Source organism: Ictidomys tridecemlineatus, chromosome 5, assembly GCF_052094955.1.
Source record: "Ictidomys tridecemlineatus isolate mIctTri1 chromosome 5, mIctTri1.hap1, whole genome shotgun sequence".
NCBI lineage: Eukaryota > Metazoa > Chordata > Mammalia > Rodentia > Sciuridae > Ictidomys > Ictidomys tridecemlineatus.
In genome coordinates this window covers 158,196,053-158,215,288 of record NC_135481.1, presented here as the reverse complement: position 1 = coordinate 158,215,288, position 19,236 = coordinate 158,196,053, and the positions used below count along the sequence as shown (strand labels likewise).

At 39.3% G+C, this 19,236-nt stretch overlaps 1 long non-coding RNA gene across 1 annotated transcript; it reads right to left on the bottom strand.

Moving 5' to 3' along the window:
- Positions 1-14,428: 14,428 nt before the first annotated feature.
- On the bottom strand, positions 14,429-16,597 carry LOC144377602 (uncharacterized). The gene is made up of 2 exons (XR_013438594.1): positions 16,020-16,597; positions 14,429-14,848 (listed from the first exon to the last, which is right to left on the bottom strand). It is a non-coding gene; the product is annotated as an uncharacterized LOC144377602 (long non-coding RNA).
- Between the last annotated feature and the right edge of the window lie 2,639 nt (positions 16,598-19,236).

Below are 19,236 nucleotides of genomic sequence, written 5' to 3'. Positions count from 1 at the left end.
AAAAATTTTGGATTTTCTTAAAAACTATGTGGAAAAGTTGTATGTAAATCTATAGTTGTCTCTGCATTCGTGAGCATGTAAACATGTGATCACCTGCTGCATTACACTGAGCAGCTTTTTGTAGGTTGAGCTCCCAGAAGGCCATGGTTTATTTGGGAAGTGAAAGAAAGAACAAGACTCATTGTCAGGAGAAAATGCCCATTTAATGGTTTAATGGTTTGATAGTTGGCATGGGGTGCTTTCTGATTGGTGGATAAGGATCATGTGAGCCAGCAGAGCTAGTCTGATTGGTGGGTAAGGATCATGTGAGCCAGCAGGGCTAGTCTGATTGGTGGGTAAGGATCATGTGAGCCAGCAAGGCTCACCATTGGACAGCTCTTCTGGGGGGGGGATGGGGAAATGAGTCTTTGGAGTCAGGGTGACTCCCAACAGGAAGTGGGCCCAGGAAGCACCCATCTGAGAGCAGGGAAGTGAGACAGAGTGGAAGGAAGCAAAAAGCATGTATGCTACTGAGTTCACTGTTGGAGCAACTGGGGCTTCATTCACTGGGGATCTCTGAGAGAGAGGGTCATGTGCTTCAGGGTTATTCTCCCTGAAGAGTGAGGGAGCCTGCACATTTCTCCATTTCTCAATAGCAGATGGAGCCTGTACATTCCATCTGCTATTGGCTGCTCTGAGAAGATGTTAACTCCCTGGCATTTCTGACCTCCCCTTTGCCCAGGCAAAGCAGGATCCAGGGATCAGAAAAGGACTCTGATCTGACAGAGAACCACAAGTGCTTGCAGTTGGAAGGCACTGATTGGGTTGATGTACGTAAGAGTGTGAGTGACTGGGATGTAAGGGTCAGACACCAGCAGCATCCATTGCCATTGCATTCTTTCTTTTTTTGGTAAGTACCACTCCATCCTGTCCTACTCACAGTCCAGTCCTGGTGAGCCTAGGCTAGTGTCAGGAAGAGGGCAAGGATTGTCAATATGTGGTAGGTGCACAGGAAAATCCTATGACTGGGCTGGGTGCTGCCCTGTCACACACATCAAATACCTGAGTGATCATCTCTGGTGACTCAAAGAATATCCAAAACAAAAGTTGTGAAATCCAGATTCAACATTAACCCTCTATGGCAATGAAACTGAAGAATGTGCTGTGAATGCATGATATCAGAACTCAGAGATGTTTATTTATAAGTTTGGCAGGGTCTTTTTATTTTTTTATGATGCATTTGAGCTCTTCGGCATAAAAGGCAGAATTCCATCAACCCAACAAGCCTATAAAAATCTCTCAGAACTCATTTTATGGTGTGTTTGAAATACTTTAGGATGAGTTATTTGTTGATGATTTGATGCCTCAGTGGGGAATTATCTTTCCCAAAATAGGATTGTTAGCTTCTTGGAGACTTGTGACCATTGTTTGCTAGCAGGACAAGTAAACATTTATTTATCAGTGCCAAGTAGGTAGCAACAGAGTTATGGGACTTAGAAGCTTTAGTAGGAACATGAATTTTAGAATTAAAATCTCAAGCTTTTTTCTTATTGTGAGGAAACTGAGGCCCCAGGTCATCTAGTTAGTTAGAGGTAGAACTGAAATGGAACTCCACCAGCTTCCCATGAAGTAGCCCATGCAAAGGCTGATTGGTGGCCCAATCTGGTTGACCGGTAGACAATACTGGTTCTAGAAGTAGGTGGTTTGTGCTGATCGTTAGGCCAGAAGCCCTGTGGTGAGATTTAGTGGAATCTCTCTCTCTCTCCTGGGCCCCTCTGTTCTTGGTGGTGATGTCATCCTCTGCAGCTTTTCGGGGCCTTTTAGCTTCTTAGATTCCAGATTGTTCAGGACTTTCTCCCTCAGAAAAGACTGGTGGGTTACTTAAGAACTCTGCCAATCAGCTAGAGGAAGTCTTTATGGGCTCCTAATGTAATGTGTCGGAGTGTTAAGGACGCACAGAGAGAAGAGATGGCAGGGACCCAACACGCTTAAGTTTTCTGGCCTCTTCCCACCTCAGTGGGGGAATTTTGAGGATAAATTAAATAATATGTGTGAGGAACCACTCTAGGGTAAGGTTTAGTTCATTGGAGACTAAGTGTTCAGAATTAAAAAAAAAAAAAAGGAAAATTGGCCTCTTTAGGGATTCAAGGAGAGCAGTTGAAATCGAAGTACAATGTGCTGGGGCTACATGCCCACTGGTGAAGCAAGGCAGGGGTTGTAACACCAGGCAAGGGCAAGGTGGGCAGATAATTTGCAACTTGTACTTTGGCAGTGCAACATGCAAATAGGCAGAGAACCTATAGGCTATTAAATCAAGAAAGTAAACTTTCTTTAAAAAAAAAAAAGGAAAAAATAAAATAACCTTTCTTGGCTTCCATGTGTTCATTTGTAAAATTGAAATCATTTGCATTTCCTTTTTATTTCTTGATTAGATTAACTAGGACATAATAGAAAAAGCGCCTAGAACAGTGCCAAGAATATGGTGTATAAATTCAACAGATATCAGGAACCTATTGTCTGTCTGTCTGTCTATCTATCTATCTTTCTATCTATCTATCTATCTATCTTCCACAAAAATAAAATCATGACCAACAAACAATTTCCTGTTCACCTCCTCCCTGGGGCTTTGTGGATTCATCTTTACACTTTACTTTGTGCTCTTGTTCTTGAAGCCCAGTTTAGCTTCTCTCTTTATCTGCTCTACACCAGTGTAGACCTGGGGCTCAATCCCTTTATCTCAATTCCCAACCCACCTGACTACTCATACAAGCCCTTGGATGCATATTTTGCTGCAGGTTCCAAGAGGCTTAGGGGCCCATGCTGCAGTAACTCTGTGACAGATCCACTTGGCTCCTACCCAAGAGCCATTCCTCCAATTCCAATTCTTGACCCTTGATGAATAACAAAGAGAACCAAAATGGTTTTCTTAAAAGAAAGAGCAAAGCCAATATTTCACTAAGTAGAGCTTCCTACAAGTTGTGTTTGAAAACAGACACATGCTCAGGAATTTATGCTACTTTTGACATTACTTAACTTGCCTTCACTTTGCATACAATTAGAAACTATAGAGTTATAAGTGTGTGTCTTTCTGTGTGGGGCATTTAGTGCAGAGTCACTGAGATCATAATACCTGGAAGAGTAAGTGCTCAGAAAATGCCAATCTCCCTCATTACTAATACTATTAAGCAGGAGTTATCTACGCACAAGGACATCAGCCTTTGAAGTCACTCAGTCTGCCTTCTGATGTTACCACATCTGTCATCAGGACTCAAGAGTAGATGTAGCTAAAGTCAGTCCTTCAGGAGGAGCTGGGAACCCAGCCCCACATTTCTCTAATGTTAAGTGTCTCCTATAAAAGACTATACCTGTGCCATGACATTTGATGATTTTTTTTGTGAAGTATGGAACAAGAGAAGGTGCCTACTCTATAATGAACTTAGGAACCTTCAAATTTTTGACCTTTCTTCTTGCTCTGGAATAATTTTAACTGTATAGAAAAGGAGTGGAGGTGTGTTTCTCCTTTGTCCAGCTCATCCCACAGCTAACATCTTACACTGCCCTTGTTTCTTCTTTATTCTATTTTTTCCTTGAATTTTAGGTTTGCCTTTTGTGCCATGGGGGAAAAAAATCAACTATTTCTTTCCCTGCTTTCTTCTTTATTTTTCCTTTAACTTCAATCTGCCTGTTCCCCTTCTTTTGAAGGAAAGGCAGAACTGAAAACACGAAGAACTGGTCTCTTTTCAGAGAAGATGAATTTATTCTGGCCTAGGGACAGGGAAGAAGATGAGATGCCCAATGGAGTTAGCCAGCCGGTCTCCTGCTGGCTTGGCTTCATCACCACCAGCTGGGTACCAGCTGACCCTGGCTCACAGACATCCCTGTTGTTAGGAGGATCTGTGGGGAGTTTTCCAGTGTGAATGCCAACAAGAGCTGCTGTCCTTTAACAATTCAAAGACTCATGCTCACAAAAGCTAAAGTAAAACCACTTTGTTCCCATATTGATTATTTGAGATGGCAAAGCATGTTAAGGGCATGGAGTTTGTTCTTCTGCTGCTGTGAGCATGTGTCTGGTCTGAGTGGCATGCTCAAACTTTGGTTGAACAAAATCAGGTAGAAGGTAGAAAATCACACCAGAGTACATCATCCTGGTTGCTGTTACAACTTCTGAAACTTGGGTAGAGAGAGGCCAGTGCTGTTATTTCATTGCTGTATCTTATTCTCTCCCTGGCCAAGTATCAGTTACCCTCTTCAATTAGAATCTTCGCTTTTTTACTTGGTTAAAGTCTCACACAATCACATGCCAGTCACATGAAGAAGGTGGTAGGCACCTGCAGAGGAGTTAGTTTGGTTCATGTGTAAACTGAATTCATCCTGCTTCCAGACCCTCCTCATTCCTTATCTCCCGCAGCCCAGCTGGCTGGGCAAAATAGCCAGGGGGTGACGAGCAACTTGTGTAGATTGATACAGCAGGAGTGGGAGCCGTTTATTGTAGGACAGGAGGGGTATATATACATTACACACAGCTTATCTAATTAACATAAACTAGATACAGCAGTCAACCAATAAGGAATCTCCACACTTAATGGCTCACTGGCACCACTTCACAAACCACTCCCTCTGGCAAAATGCCAGGCGCCATCCCGACTTGTTTACAGACCCTAACACTTATCCTGGAATTCCCTTACCCTCGTGTGTGTGTCTAGTTACCTGGGGTGTGGGAAGGGGTGTTATGTGTCCACTGTTCCACACTGGAGTCTGGGAGCAGGGATCCCCATATAAGAGGGTATGGGCAGGGCATATAAAAACATGAGATCCTTCAAAACGTGTGTGTTGAGTCACATCTTTACAAAAAGGCAATCCTTGGGCTTATCCATAGGACTTCTAGGACTGTGCCCCCAGAGGGCATTCACTTAGGAATAGTAAGAAATTTGGCAGGTTATCCAATGCCCTTTTCCTTCCTGATCACATGGAAATGCTTCCAAAGTGATTAAAACATCCTATAGCTTTAAAGTTCTGCCAATGAGGGGATCCTACTCCCTTTCCTCCATCTGCTTTGTGGTATTTAGTAGTACACTAACACGTTGTGAGCTCAAGAATGGCTAAAAGCTTTCACTGGGCCAAAGTCTAGAACTTGTCCTCCATGGGCCTATGGAGAAATCCTCCAAGCAGCATCTTCTGCTTCCTTCTGAAAATAGAACTTGTCCATTTAGAAATCAGCAGTGATAACCTCAGGGAATCCTCCCACCTGGATTCCCACAGGGCTGTTGTATACTGAAGCACTTGTCCAAGTTTAGCCTAAAGATGAGCATGCAAGGCAGTCGGCAGGGAAGGCTGTTCAAGGCCGAGCTCATTTTAACTGGGCTTCCAGATAAATGAACATGTGCATGCACATGTGGCACACATGGCATTTGTGTTTTAGTTGGGACCCTGGGGGCTCTTTTGTGCTTTTCAGAGGCATTCTGGCTTGGGATTGTATATGCTCGACATTGGCATTCTGTTGTGGTTATTTTGCTTTGGGGATTTCTTGTTTATTCTATTTTTCTTTTTTCCTGTCTTTCCCTCCCTTCCTCTTTGTCTCTTATTAAGAGCTTCTGTCTCAAAAAAAAAAAAAAAACAAACTCTGCAGAACATCACTCTTAGAACATCCACCATGTTCCAGGTGCTTTTACATCAATTGTTGGAGTCCTCACACAAGCCTGAAGAGTGGGCCTTGGTGGCAGGTGATATTTGGGGAGTAACTGAAGCGGCTGCTGAGACCCCTCTAGGGTCTCAGTGCCATTTCTGGGTATATGCCATGTGTTCACTTTCAGCAGCCAGCCCCAGTGTCTCTGCTGGAGGACTCTCCTTGGGCCTCTGGATGGTTCTGTCTCTGTACACAGAGATCTGGAAGTTCTTGAGGAGTACATTTTATTTTTTAATCAAACTAACAACAATCAGGCAGATTTGACAGGAAGCCGATACACTGAGACACTAAGTTTGGAACAGGTCTTTGCTACTTTCTCCCTTGGGTTTGAAAACATTGAGACATAATTTATATTTAGTGCAACCTTCAAGTATTGACTTTTGACAAATGTCTGTATGTCAAGATAATAAACATTTTTATCACCCTAAAATTACCTTGTACCTCTTTCCAATTAATCCTCATCCCTCTCAAATCATAGACAACCACTGTCTCATTTATATTATAATTGTTTCAATTTTCCTGTTGAGAACCTCATGTAATTGGAATATGCCAATTTATATCTTCTTTCCTTCAACATTATGTTTATAAGATTTTTTCATCACCTTGTGTGTAGCAATAATTCAATCATGCTTGCTGCCCAGTAGTATTCTATCACATCAATAAACTATAGTCTGTGTGTATATCTTGTTATTGAACACTTGGGTTATTTCTGGTTTGGAGCTATTATGAATAAAACTGCCATGAATATTCATGTCAAAGTCTTTCTATAGACCAACTATTTTCTTCCAGATAGTCTTTCTTTCTCCCTCCTCTACCCTAGCTAAGTATTTACTCCATGTTGTACTTGGAGGGTTTTTTTTTTTTTACAATTCTATTTTGGACAGAAGGAATTTTATACTCCTAGTCCAAGCAATGCCCTTGCAAAGGACTTCATTCCTCTGTCATCCTGGACAAGGGCCTTGCAGACAGAGCCTTCAAATGAGCGTACACAGGTAGCTACCCTCTTTCCCTACCTCCTTCCCTCCCTGCTGTCCTTGTGTTCCATCTCTTTCTCTTGGAGGATTCCAGCTCCTCCTCCCTTACTAAAACCCTGACATCACTGGGGTAAGTCTTGTTTGAGTCTTTGAGACCCCAAACGTACTTGCTCACAAGCCCACACCTGCTCCTCTCATCTTTGTGGGATTTCTAGTTCCAACCTTAGTGAGATCCTTTCCATTTTGTGGGAAGAGGAGAGTTTTGTCTGTCTCCTCTGACTATTATTCACTGCCCAGAAACCTAAGACCAAGGGAGAGAGTAAGGGACTTGTCCAAGGTTGCACACCTGTCAAAGAGTGAAGTCAGAATTTAAACTCAGGTCTACTCCATCACAAAGTCCACACTCTTTCTATCCCCATATCTTAGTTTATAAGCTATAAATACTTGTGGTTAAGAAGGAGAAGGAGATTGCAGATCAAAAACTTTTTTAATGTATAATCACCACAAAAGTTAGGCAGGCTCAGGGTACACATGGCCTGTGTAGGAGAAAATAGAAGTGATTAAACCTGGCACCACATGAAGAGGCTTCTCAGGTAAACAATGTGAGGAGGGCAACCATATAAACCTCTGTTGACCTCTAAGAATATTCTATAGGTACATACAGGGACCAGGGAGAGGAAGGGAAGAACAATAGTCCAGTGAAAAAACACATTAAAAATGTAGCTTGGGGAAATGGAACATAGGTCACATAGAGAAAGCTGGAAATTTCAAAATTACTGAAGCTTGGTGCTTCTTTTTTTTGTGTCAGCCAGTGACAAAAATGGAAAAAGATATCATGGAGCACTCAGTTGGTTTAATTGTACAGAATGCTGTTCTTTAGAATCTTCAGAAGCTCTGGGGTTTAGGATCACCTGGAAAATGTACTTCAGCTCTTAAATGTACTCCTTTGCAGGTTCTCTTCATTATTTTCCCTCTGCACTGGGATTTTCCATTGTGCGGGGAACACAGCTGGCATGTGCTAAAGTTTCTGAGGGCAAGCAAAGAAGGACCCCTTAGAGGAAGGGTGAGCAGGTGGAGATAACCAGCTGTTGTGGAAGGCAGGACCACCTGAATTAGCCACACTCAGCTCTGGTAGCCCTGCATGGTTGAGGGAAGTGGCAAATATGTGTAGAGAGAAGTGTGTGTTGTGGGCACATACTAAGAAATGCAATATCAGCAAAATAGAAATATTGGTGGGAATTCATAAAATGTTCATGGCCTTCAGCTAAGAGTCATTGCAATACATATGTTTCTGCTGGAATAATGAAATGAAAGCTTAATAAAATAAGATTTCTATTTCTATTTTGATTTCCATCCCTTGTACATTACCTGGCTGTCCTTATGCAAAAATAGCCAGGTGAAGGGAGAGATGGAAATGTCCCTTGGGAAAAAGAGGCTTTGTTGTAAATCCTGATAGGAAGTAGAAATGAAAGCATCCCCAAGTAATTTGTGGGAAGAAGAAGGAAGAGGAGCAGGAGGAGGAGGGAGAAGGAGAAGGAGAAGGAGAACAAGGAGAAGGAGAAGGAGGAGGAGGAAAAGGAAGAGGAGGAGGAGGAGGAGACAATGGCAGCATGTGGGGGGACAGGGGGCAATAAGGAGAAGAAGGAGATAATCCCCAGGGTTATCAGAGAAAGAAGAGAGGTGTATGAGCTTAAAGACACACAACTCAGAGGCAGAGTGACATTAATCATGTGTTTTGCTTGGAGCTTTAGGTCCTCCATTTAGGCAAAGAGGGAGAAGAGAAGTTGATTTAGATCCACAGAGCTGGAAAGGAAGACACATGAGCAACATGAAAAGACAAGGGATGAAAGTACCACAAACAAACCAAGGCAACACATCATTAGAATCATTGGCAGTTACTGCAAAAAAAATTACAGAGTAAGAGTTTAGGATATACATTGTTAAAATGTTCTGTGAGCTCAAAGAAGATATAAGAGAGCAAATACAAGCAGTGAAAGATCACTTCGACAATAAACTATATAAACAAATCCAAGAAGCAAAGGATCACTTCAACAGGGAGATAGAGGTTCTAAAAACAAACAAACAAAACAAGACAACAACAACAACAAAAAAGAAATCCTTGAAATGAAAGAAATAATAAACCAAATTAAAAGCTCAAATGAAAGCATTACCAATAGAGTAGACCACTTGGAAGAAAGGATATCAGATAATGAAGACAAAATCTTTAATCTTGAAAAAAACATAGTCTGCACAGTGATAATGGTAAGAAACCATGAGCAGAACACTCAAGAAATATGGGATTGCATAAAAAGACCAAATTTAAGAGTTATTGGGATAGAGGAAGGCATAGAGGTCCAAACCAAAGGAATGAACAGTCTATTTAATGAAATAATATCAAAAAACTTTCCACACATGAAGAATAAATTGGAAATCCGAATTCAAGAAACCTACAGGATGTTGAATGTAAAAAATCACAAAAGATCCACACCCAGGCACATTATAATAAAAATGCCCAACATATAGAATAAGAGAGAATTTTAAAAGCCATGAAAGAAAGGAATCAGATTGCATATAGGGGTAAACCAATTAGGATAATGGCAGATTTTTCATCACAGACTCTAAAAGCTAGAAGATCCTGGAACAACATATATCAAGCTCTGAAAGAAAATGGGTGCCAACCAAGAATCTTGTATCCAGAAACATTAAAATTTAGATTTGAAGATGAAATAAAACCTTCTATGATAAACAAAAGTTAAAAGAACTTATAGCTAGAAAACCAGCACTACAAAACATCCTTGGCAAAATATTCCATGAAGAGAAAACAAAAAACAATGAAAATTAGCAGAAGGATGTAGTACCCTAAAGGAAAAACTAATCAAAAAAATCAAGTCAAGTTAAATAACAAAAATAAACAAATATGGCTGGAGATACAAACCATGTATCAATAATAACCCTGAATGTTAATGGCTTAAACTCACCAATCAAAAGACATAGGATAGCAGATTAGATTTTAAAAAAGACCCAAAAATATGCTGCCTCTAGGAGACTCATCTGATAGGAAGTAAGACATACATAGATTGAAGGTGAAAGGCTGGGAAAAATCATACCACTCACTTGGACTGCAGAGGCAAGCAGGGGTTTCCATCCTTGTACCAAATGAAGTAGACTTCAAGCCAAAATTAATCAAAAGGGATAAAGATGGGCATTATATACTGCTTAAGGGAACCATACACCAAAAAGACATAACAATCATAAATATATATGCCCCAAACAATGGTGTAGCTATATTCATCAAACAAACTCTTCTCAAGTTCAAGAGTCAAACTGACTACAACACAATAATCTTGGGTGACTTTAACACACCTGTTTCACCACTGGATAGATCTTCCAAGCAAAAGTTGAATAAAGAAACTATAGAACTCAATAATACAATCAATAACTTAGACTTACCTGACATATATAGAATATTTCAACTTGCATCAAGCAGATACACTTTCTTCTCAGCAGCACATGAACCCTTCTCTAAAATAGACCATATACTATGCCACAAAGCAACTCTTAGCAAATACAAAAAAGTAGAGATACTACTATGCATTTTATTAGATCATAATGGAATGAAATTGGAAATCAAGACAAAATAAAAAATAAAAATTTCTCCATCATCTGGAGACTAAACAATATGCTACTGAATGAACAATGGGTCACAGAAGACATCAAGGAGGAGACTAAAAAATTCTTAGAGGTAAATGAGAACATAGACACAACATATTGAAATCTCTGGTTCACTATGAAAGCAGTACTAAGAGGAAAATTCATTGCATAGAGTTCATTTTTTAAAAGAAGAAAAATTCAACAAATAAATGACCTCACTACATCTCAAAGCCCTAGAAAAAGAACAAATCAGCAACAAAAGAAGTATAAAGCAAAAAATAATAATAATTAAAATTAGAGCTGAAATCAATGAAATTGAAACAAAAGAAACAATTGTAAAAATTGACAAAACAAAAAGTTGGTTCTTTGAAAAATAAATAAAATTGACTGACCCTTAGGCACGCTAACAAAGAGAAGGAGAGAGAGAACTCAAATTACCAGCATATGTGATAAGAAAGGCAATATCACAACAGACACTACAGAAATACAGAGGATAATTAGAAATTATTTTGAAAACTTATACTCCAATAGAATAGAAGACATTGAAGGCATCGACAAATTTCTTAAGTCATACGATTTGCCCAGATTGAATCAGGAAGATATATACAATTTAAACAGACCAATATCAAGTGATGAAATAGAAGATGCCATCAGAAGCTTACTAACCAAGAAAAGCCCAGGACCGGATAGATACACAGACAAGTTCTACAAGACCTTTAAAGAAGAACTAATACCAATACTCTTCAATTTATTTCAGGAAATAGAAAAACAAGCAGTAATTCCAAACTCATTCTATGAGGCCAATGTCCCCCTGATCCCAAAACCAGGCAAAGACACATCAAAGAAAGAACACTTCAGACCAATATCTCCAATGAACATAGATGCAAAAATTCTCAGTAAAATTCTAGCAAATTGAATACAAAAACATATCAAAAAGATTGTGCCCCATGATCAAATGGGATTCATCCCAGGGATGCAAGGTTGTTTAACAAATGGAAATCAATAAATGTAATTAATCATGTCAATAGACTTGATAAGATAAGAACCATATGATCATCTCATAGATGTAGAAAAAGCATTTGACAAAATACAGGACCTCTTCAAGTTCAAAACACTAGAAAAACTAGGGATAACAGGAACATATCTCAACATCATAAAGGCTATCTACACTAAGCCTCAGGCCAACATCATTCTAAACAGAGAAAAATTTAAGACATTCTCTCTAAAAACTGGAAAAAGACAGGAATGCCATCTTTCACCACCTCTACTTAACATAGTTCTCGAAATACTAGCCAGAGAAATTAGATGAAAGAAATTAAAGGGATATGTATAGGAAAAGAAGAACTTAAATTAGCACTATTTTCTGACAATATGATTCTATACCTAGAAGACCCAAAAAGCTCCACCAGAAAACTTTTCAAACTAATAAATGAATTCAGCAAAGTAGCAGGATATAAAATCAACACCCATAAATCAAAGGGGTTTCTGAATATCAGTGACAAATCCTCTGAGAAGAAAATGAGGAAAACTACCCCATTCACAATAGCCACACACACACACAAACACACACACACACAATACTTGGAAATCAACTTTCCAAGAGGAGAAAGATATATACAATGAAAACTACAGAACCGTAAAGAAAGAAATCAAAGAAGACCTTAGAAGATGGAAAGATCTACCTTGCTCTTGGATAGACAGAATTAATATTGTAAAAATGACCATACTTCCAAAGGCACTATACAGATTTAATGCAATTCTGATCAAAATCCCAATGGCATTCCTCATAGAAATAGAAAAAAACAATCATGAAATTTATCTGGAAAAATAAGAGATCCAGAATAGCTAAAGCAATCCTTAGCAGGAAGAGTGAAGCAGGTGGCATTGCTAAACCAGACCTTAAACTATACTATGGAGCAATAGTAACAAAAACAGCATGGTATTGGCACCAAAATAGACTGGTAGACCAATGGTACAGAATAGAGGACACAGAGACTAACTGACAAAATCACAATTATCTTATATTAGACAAAGGTGTCAAAAACATGTACTCAAGAAAAGACAGCATCTTCAACAAATGATGCTGGGAAAACTGGGAATCCATATGCAACAAAATGAAATTGAACCCCTATCTCTCACCATGCACAAAACTTAACTCAAAATGGATCAAGGACCTAGGAAGTAAACCAGAGACTGTGTCTAATAGAAGAAAAAGTAGGCCCTAATCTTCATCATGTGGGATTAGGCTCCAACTTCCTTAATAAGACCCCTATAGCGCAAGAATTAAAACCAAGAATCAATAAATGGTATGGACTCAAACTAAAAACTTTCTTCTTAGCAAAAGAAATAATCTGTTAGCTGAACAGAGAGCCTACATTCTGGGAGTAAATTTTTACTCCTCACACATCAGATAGAGCACTAATCTCTAGGGTATATAAAGAACTCAAAAAGCTAAACACCAAAAAAAAAAAAAAACCCAAATAACCAAATCAACAAATGGGTCAAGGACCTGAATAGACACTTCTCAGAAGAGGATATACAATCAATCAACAAATATATGAAAAAAATGCTCAGCATCTCTAGTATCAGAGAAATGCAAAACTACTCTAAGATATCATCTCACTCCAGTCAGAACAACAGCTATTATGAAGACAAACAACAATAAGGGTTGGCGAGGATGTGGGGAAAAATGTACACTCATACATTGCTGGTGGGACTGCAAATTGGTGCAGCCAATATGGAAAGCAGTATGGAGATTCCTCGGAAATCTGGGAATGGAACCATCACTTGACCCAGCTACCCCTCTCCTCAGGGTATACCTAAAGGATTTAAAAACAGCATACTACAGGGACACAGCCACATCAATGTTTACAGCAGCACAATTCACAATAGCTAAACTGTGGAGCCAACCTAGATGCCCTTCAGTGGATGAATGGATAAAAAAATGTGGCATATATACAGAATGGAATTTTACTCAGCAATAAAAGAGAATAAAATTATGGCATTGCAGGTAAATGGATGGAGTTGGAGAAGATAATAAGTGAAGTTAGCCAATCCAAAAAAACAAATGCCAAATATCTTCTCTGATATAAGGAGGCTGACTCAGAGTGGGGTAGGGAGGGGAAGCATGGGAGGAATAAATGAATTCTAGATAGGGAAGAGGGGTGGGAGGGAAAGGGAGGGGGCAGAGAATTAGCAAGGATGGTGGAATGTGATAGACATCATTATTCAAAGTACATGTATGAAGACGTGAATTGTGTGACAACATACTTAATATACAGACAGAGATATGAAAAATTTTGGTATATATGTGTAATAAGAATTGTAATGCATTCCACTTTCATTTTTTTAAATAAATAAAAAAAGAATAAATTACAAATGTTCTGATGAGAGAGAGAGACAGAGAAACTGATTTAGCACTTCCTTCATTCTCTTGTAGCATGGTATTGTCACCAAAACAGACTGGTAGACCAATGGAGGATCTGGAGGATGGAGAATGGATGGCACAGCCTTGGCAAGCTTACAGAGGGGTTTCCATGTTGGAGCAAAGTGACTTGTAGAGTTACAGGGAAAGTCACCAGACTGGGAGCTGGATCTTAGACCCAGACAGATTTCTGTATCAGAGAGTGTCGAGTTAAGAGACCAAGTCAAGGGGAGAGGACCAAGAAACTGGACCCTGAGTTCACCAGCCACAATTGTAACCTCCAGTGAAAATAGAGCACATGAGAACAGATGCCCATGGGCTTCTCCAAAGAGATCAGAGGAGCCATAGCTGTACCTGACCTATGTGCATGGCCCAGAGAAGCCCTCTCCTCCAACAGTAAGATTTCCCCACCTCAAATACCACATAGCACTTGGAAGGAACAGAGAACCAGAAGACCAGCCACACATTTGAAACATACTGATGGTAAGTAAGGAAGCCTACCAGGCCTGACAGATTCAACAACTGTGGGCTTCATCAGGGATGTCCCCCTATCGACTGCAGGTAACAACAGCACAAGGACTCCCCTCCCTTACCCTTGTGTCCTTTCCCAAAGACAAGATGAATGCTTTCATAAAGCGGAGAAGAAGAGAGGAAGGATTTGAAAGATGCAAGCATTTATCTCAAAGAGACTGTAATTAACTAAAAGGAGACGGCATATGTCCAAAGAAATAGAATTCTTGTTTATTGTCAAGTATGTTTCCCATTTATTCCATGGGATGGGGACATGGTGGATCTCCAGGGAGATTGAATTGTTTACTGTTAATAGGGAAGCTATACTTTCTGTGCTTGTCTGAGTATGAAGCATGTTGCTTTGTGTCTTCACATTTTTCTTTTTAGGTGGGCTGAATATCCACACCAAGAAATGGGTCTCATGTTTTCTTGTGACTTGTCCATGGTGTATATTCACTGAGCTATTCTTCATCAGATCTCTCCCTGAATTTCTAATGTAGTGACTTGTGGGGACAGACCCCTCAAAGCTGTACTTTGTTAAGGATCACAGATGGTGCTCTGTTGAAGGCAGGAGGGTGAGCCAGATGTCTTCTATCTTCATGAGTCTGTGGTTGGTAACACAGCCTGCTTTAAAATGAAAGAGAAAAAAAAATCAATATTAATTTAGCTCTTCCAAGCTGTAAAGCCTGCATTCAGGTAACAGATAAGTCATATGTATTAGCTGAGTGAGACATTAGGGACATGGTGACTGGGGCAAACTGAAGACCTCATCATACCTGGTCAGGGATACACAAATACTTAAAAAAAAAAAATAAAGAAAGATGCTACACTCAGCAAGCAACAGTGATTAGGGCAGTATTCAGTCTGCCAGTTTGAAGCCTCACTTTAACAGCTAATATTTTCAAAATTTTATGTTCCATCATGTGGAAATAATTTTTTAAAAGTATTTTCTGTTAGGGAACAACTTCTTTTCTTTTCACATTTATTTTTTTTTCTGAGCCATTTTGAAGCTCCAAGGGGGCTTAGAGGTCATAAGAACCTCAGATTACCTTAGGAAAGACTCAGTTAATACTAAAAGTTCTGCCAAAAGAGAGAGGTGAGTTCACAGTGTGAAATTTTAGCCCAGCATTTTCATTCACCAGGAGACATGAGCTGTGAGACTTTTTTTTAATGCTATTAAATTAGAGTGTTCCCCTGTTGATCGCCAAATGCAATAAAAAACACAAAAAGAATTGCCAAGAAAAACATCAGAATTGTGTATAAAAAGCTCTAGAGATCAAAGGGGCCACCTGGCAAATGCCAACACAGCTTCCCCCCACAGGCGGCCTTGACCCTGGTTTCAAACTACTCAGAGATGAACATGATGACTTTCCTCATCTCAGGGAGAAAGTTAGGTGTCTGGGTGGTATGAAGCTGCACTTTTCAGGTGCATTCATGGAGTTGTTGAGTTGAGGTATGGAATGTGGATAGGTTATTTGCAGATGCTGAGTAGCCAGAGGTGGACTGTACCAGTCATGAAGCTATTGCCTTCTGCTCCCAGCTCACCCGTCCATACTCAGCTTTGTGGGCTGGGACTGGGACTCATTTGTGCTCTGCCAGCTGCTCTCTGAGGGTCTCCAGCAGTGGAGGCATTAGCTAAGACTTCAAGGCTGGATGGGGAAGACCTGCTCTTTTTTGTTTGATTCTCATGCCTGTCCTTCTTCTCCACACTGGCAGCAACAGATTGTTGCTCTAGCAACAGCTGGGTCTAGTTTGTAGTTTTCCCAACATTCACAGAATCAACCTTATCACACCTTACCTCCAGACACCAGCACCAGTTGGCTAGATGTCCTTTCCCTAGGTCTTCATCCAGCCTCACAGGGACCCTTCTTCTGAGCTCAGAGAAACCAGCGTAGACACCTGATCTCCTTTCTTCAGTAGTATGAGTCTTGCCTGCAGGGGACATCTCCTTAAGTATCTATGTTTTGGTAATTCCAGCTTCCTTCCCTGGGCTCCTCCATCCAGTCCCATGGGTGGTCACTGCTCCCTGTGGTTTTATGTCCATGACACTTGAATATTCTTGTCTTGTCTTTTCACCCTTTCCATACTTACATAACAGTTCTGCATAGTAACCTGTCCTTGTGAAGAGAAGCAATTTTTCTACCTCTATGGCAATAAGATGAGCATTCGTGGGTAAAGGAAGGGTGAGCCATGAAAAATTCCACATAACCACACTCTTACCATGCCTAGGGCTATCTAGCTCAAGTTAACTTCATCCTCAGGGGGTTCTGATATATGTTTCCCTGTCTGAATCCCCATCTTCAGCCAATGTCCAGGGGCCAGCTCAATTCTACCTGAGAAGAATGGCTTCTAGTTCTTCTCAGCATTTGGACACAATCACTGAATTCCAGAAAGCAAAGATATTCTTCTAGATACCCTAATGTAACGCCTGTCTTCACAGGCAATGTATTCTCTCAAATATAGACCTCTTCCCAGTATCTTAGAGTGAGAAAACCTTCCAGATAAAACTCTCTTTGCTCACAAGAGTGTGAGTTTGCTGCCTGCCTCTCACAGGACAATTATACTAGAAGAAAGTAGACCAGCATCTGGACATACTGGGTTATCCCTTGTAATACCAAGGGACAGACAGGCCATCCAAAATATGGAGGTTTTCCAGCTCCATTAATTTTGAATTTTTCCCTCAATATGAGATGCAAAAAGGTCTCCATCCCCATATCAACTCTTCCTAACCTGCTCAGAGAAAATCTACATCACTCTACAAGTGCAAGCAATAGCATGGGGCATAGTATGTCATGGGGGGCTCTCCCTGTGTGCTTGTTTTTTCTTTTCATAAGGACATTGGTCAATGGATCAGAACTGATTATTTCCAGCATGACCTCATCTTAACTAATTACATCCAGGTGGACATGAAATTTGGTGGGATATTATTTAACTGAAACAAACACCCCCTTATGATATTTAACTAAACTACAGAGTGGATCTCTCCTAAAAGGAATTCTGCCTTTATCCTAAGCTAAATGGCTCAAATGGTAATCATTGAAAATAACACATTTTTTTTCTTTGTAATCCTAAAAAAAAAAAGGATTTAAAGATCTCAGACATACTCTGACTCAGAAAAAGTATGATTTGATTTGACTCTTCGGAGAAAGCCAACATGAACTGAGCACATATAAATCAAGGGCTCAAGCTGGACATGATGGCACAAGCCTATAATCCTAGCAGCTCGGGAGGCTGAGACAGAAGTGTTGCAAGTTCAAAGCCAGCCTTGGCAATTTAGTGGGGGCGTAAACAACTTAGTAAGACTCTGCCTCAAAATAAAAAATAAATAGAGCTATGGATGGCTCAGTACTAAAGCACCCTTGGGTTCAATCCCTAGTACCAAAAGAAAAAAAAAGAAAAGAAAAAATCAACTCACTCCGTGTTCTTGGGGGAAGACATCGTTAACTTTAGTATTGGTGTTAGAAGTGAGAGAGTCAAATGTTCTTTTGGGGAATGTAAAGTTGATATGTGTTCTACCAAGCTTTTCTTGTAGGATTTGTTACCTAAAAAGGAGTGGTAGCATTATTTTAAAGAGTATATGAATTAGTTTAAAATATGAATATTGAAAACTCAAGGGCATTCACTAAAAAAGTACAAAAAGAAGTAGATATCAATCCACTTATATCAACAATCACCTTAAATATCAATGGTCTAAATATATCAATTAAAAGGCACTTTCAATTTGAAAATATATTATTGAGGTTTTTTTGTATCTGTATTCATGAAGGATATTGGTCCATAGTTCTGGTTTTTGTTGTTGTTGTGTCCTTACCTGACTTTTGTAGCTGTATCAGAGGTATTTGGAAGGATTTCTTTGTTTGTTTTTCTTTCTTTCTCTCTTTTTAATGGAACAGTTTGAGGAACATTGGTATTAAGTTTTTTTTTTAAGTCTGGTAAAATTTAGCCATGGATTTACCTGGTTATGAACTTTTTTTATTGTTCTTGTTTTTTTAAATTGTTCTTTATTACTGCTTCAATTTCATTTCTTATTATTGCTATGTTTATATAAATAGCCTTTTGGTTCAATTCTGGAAGAGCATATGTGTCTAGAAATTTGTCCTTCTAGATATTCCATTTTATTGGATTATGGTTTTTGAAAATAGTCCCTAATGATCATCTGGATTTCAGTGGCACCTATTGTCATATTCCCCTTTTCCTAATTTTGTTTATTTGGGGGTCTCTCTCTCTCTCTCTCTCTCTCTCTCTCTCTCTCTCTCTGTTTGACTAAGGGTTTGTCAATCTTGTTTATCTTTTCAAAGAACCAGGTCTTCATTTCATTGACCTTTTGTATTTTTCTTCTAGTCTCTAATTCATTTGGTTCAATTTTATAATTTCTTTCCTTCTATAGGTTTTGGTTTTGCTTTTTTCTTATTTTTCAAGGACCTTGAGATAAATCACATTCAATAATACATTAAAAATGTAAGACACCCTGATCAAGTTGGTTTCATTCTAGAGAGTCAAGGATGGTTCAATATACACAAATCAATAAACATAACACTTAAATAAAATCAAGGATAAAGATCACATGACCATCTCAATACACAAGAAAAAGCCTTTGACAAAATTCAGCATTTCTTCATTTTAAAAGAATCCCTGAAAAATATAGGAATCAAAGGATCATATATCAACATAATATGGGCAATGTACATTAAACACATGATAACATCATGCTGAATAGGGAAAAGCATTTCCTCTAAAATTAGGAAAAAGATAAGGGCATCCCCTCTCATCACTGTTATTCAAAATATACTACTTAAAATTTTAGCCAGAGCAATGATATGATTCTATACTCAGAAGATTGTAAAGATTCTATCAACAGACTTTGAGAACTGATACACAAATTCAGCAAGATAGCTGGATACAATATCTGCATAAAAAACGGTAGATTTTCTATAAACCAATAATGAAGTTGCTGAAAGAAGGAAATCAATAAAAGAAACTCATTTACAGTAGCCTCAAAATAAAACCAAAATAAA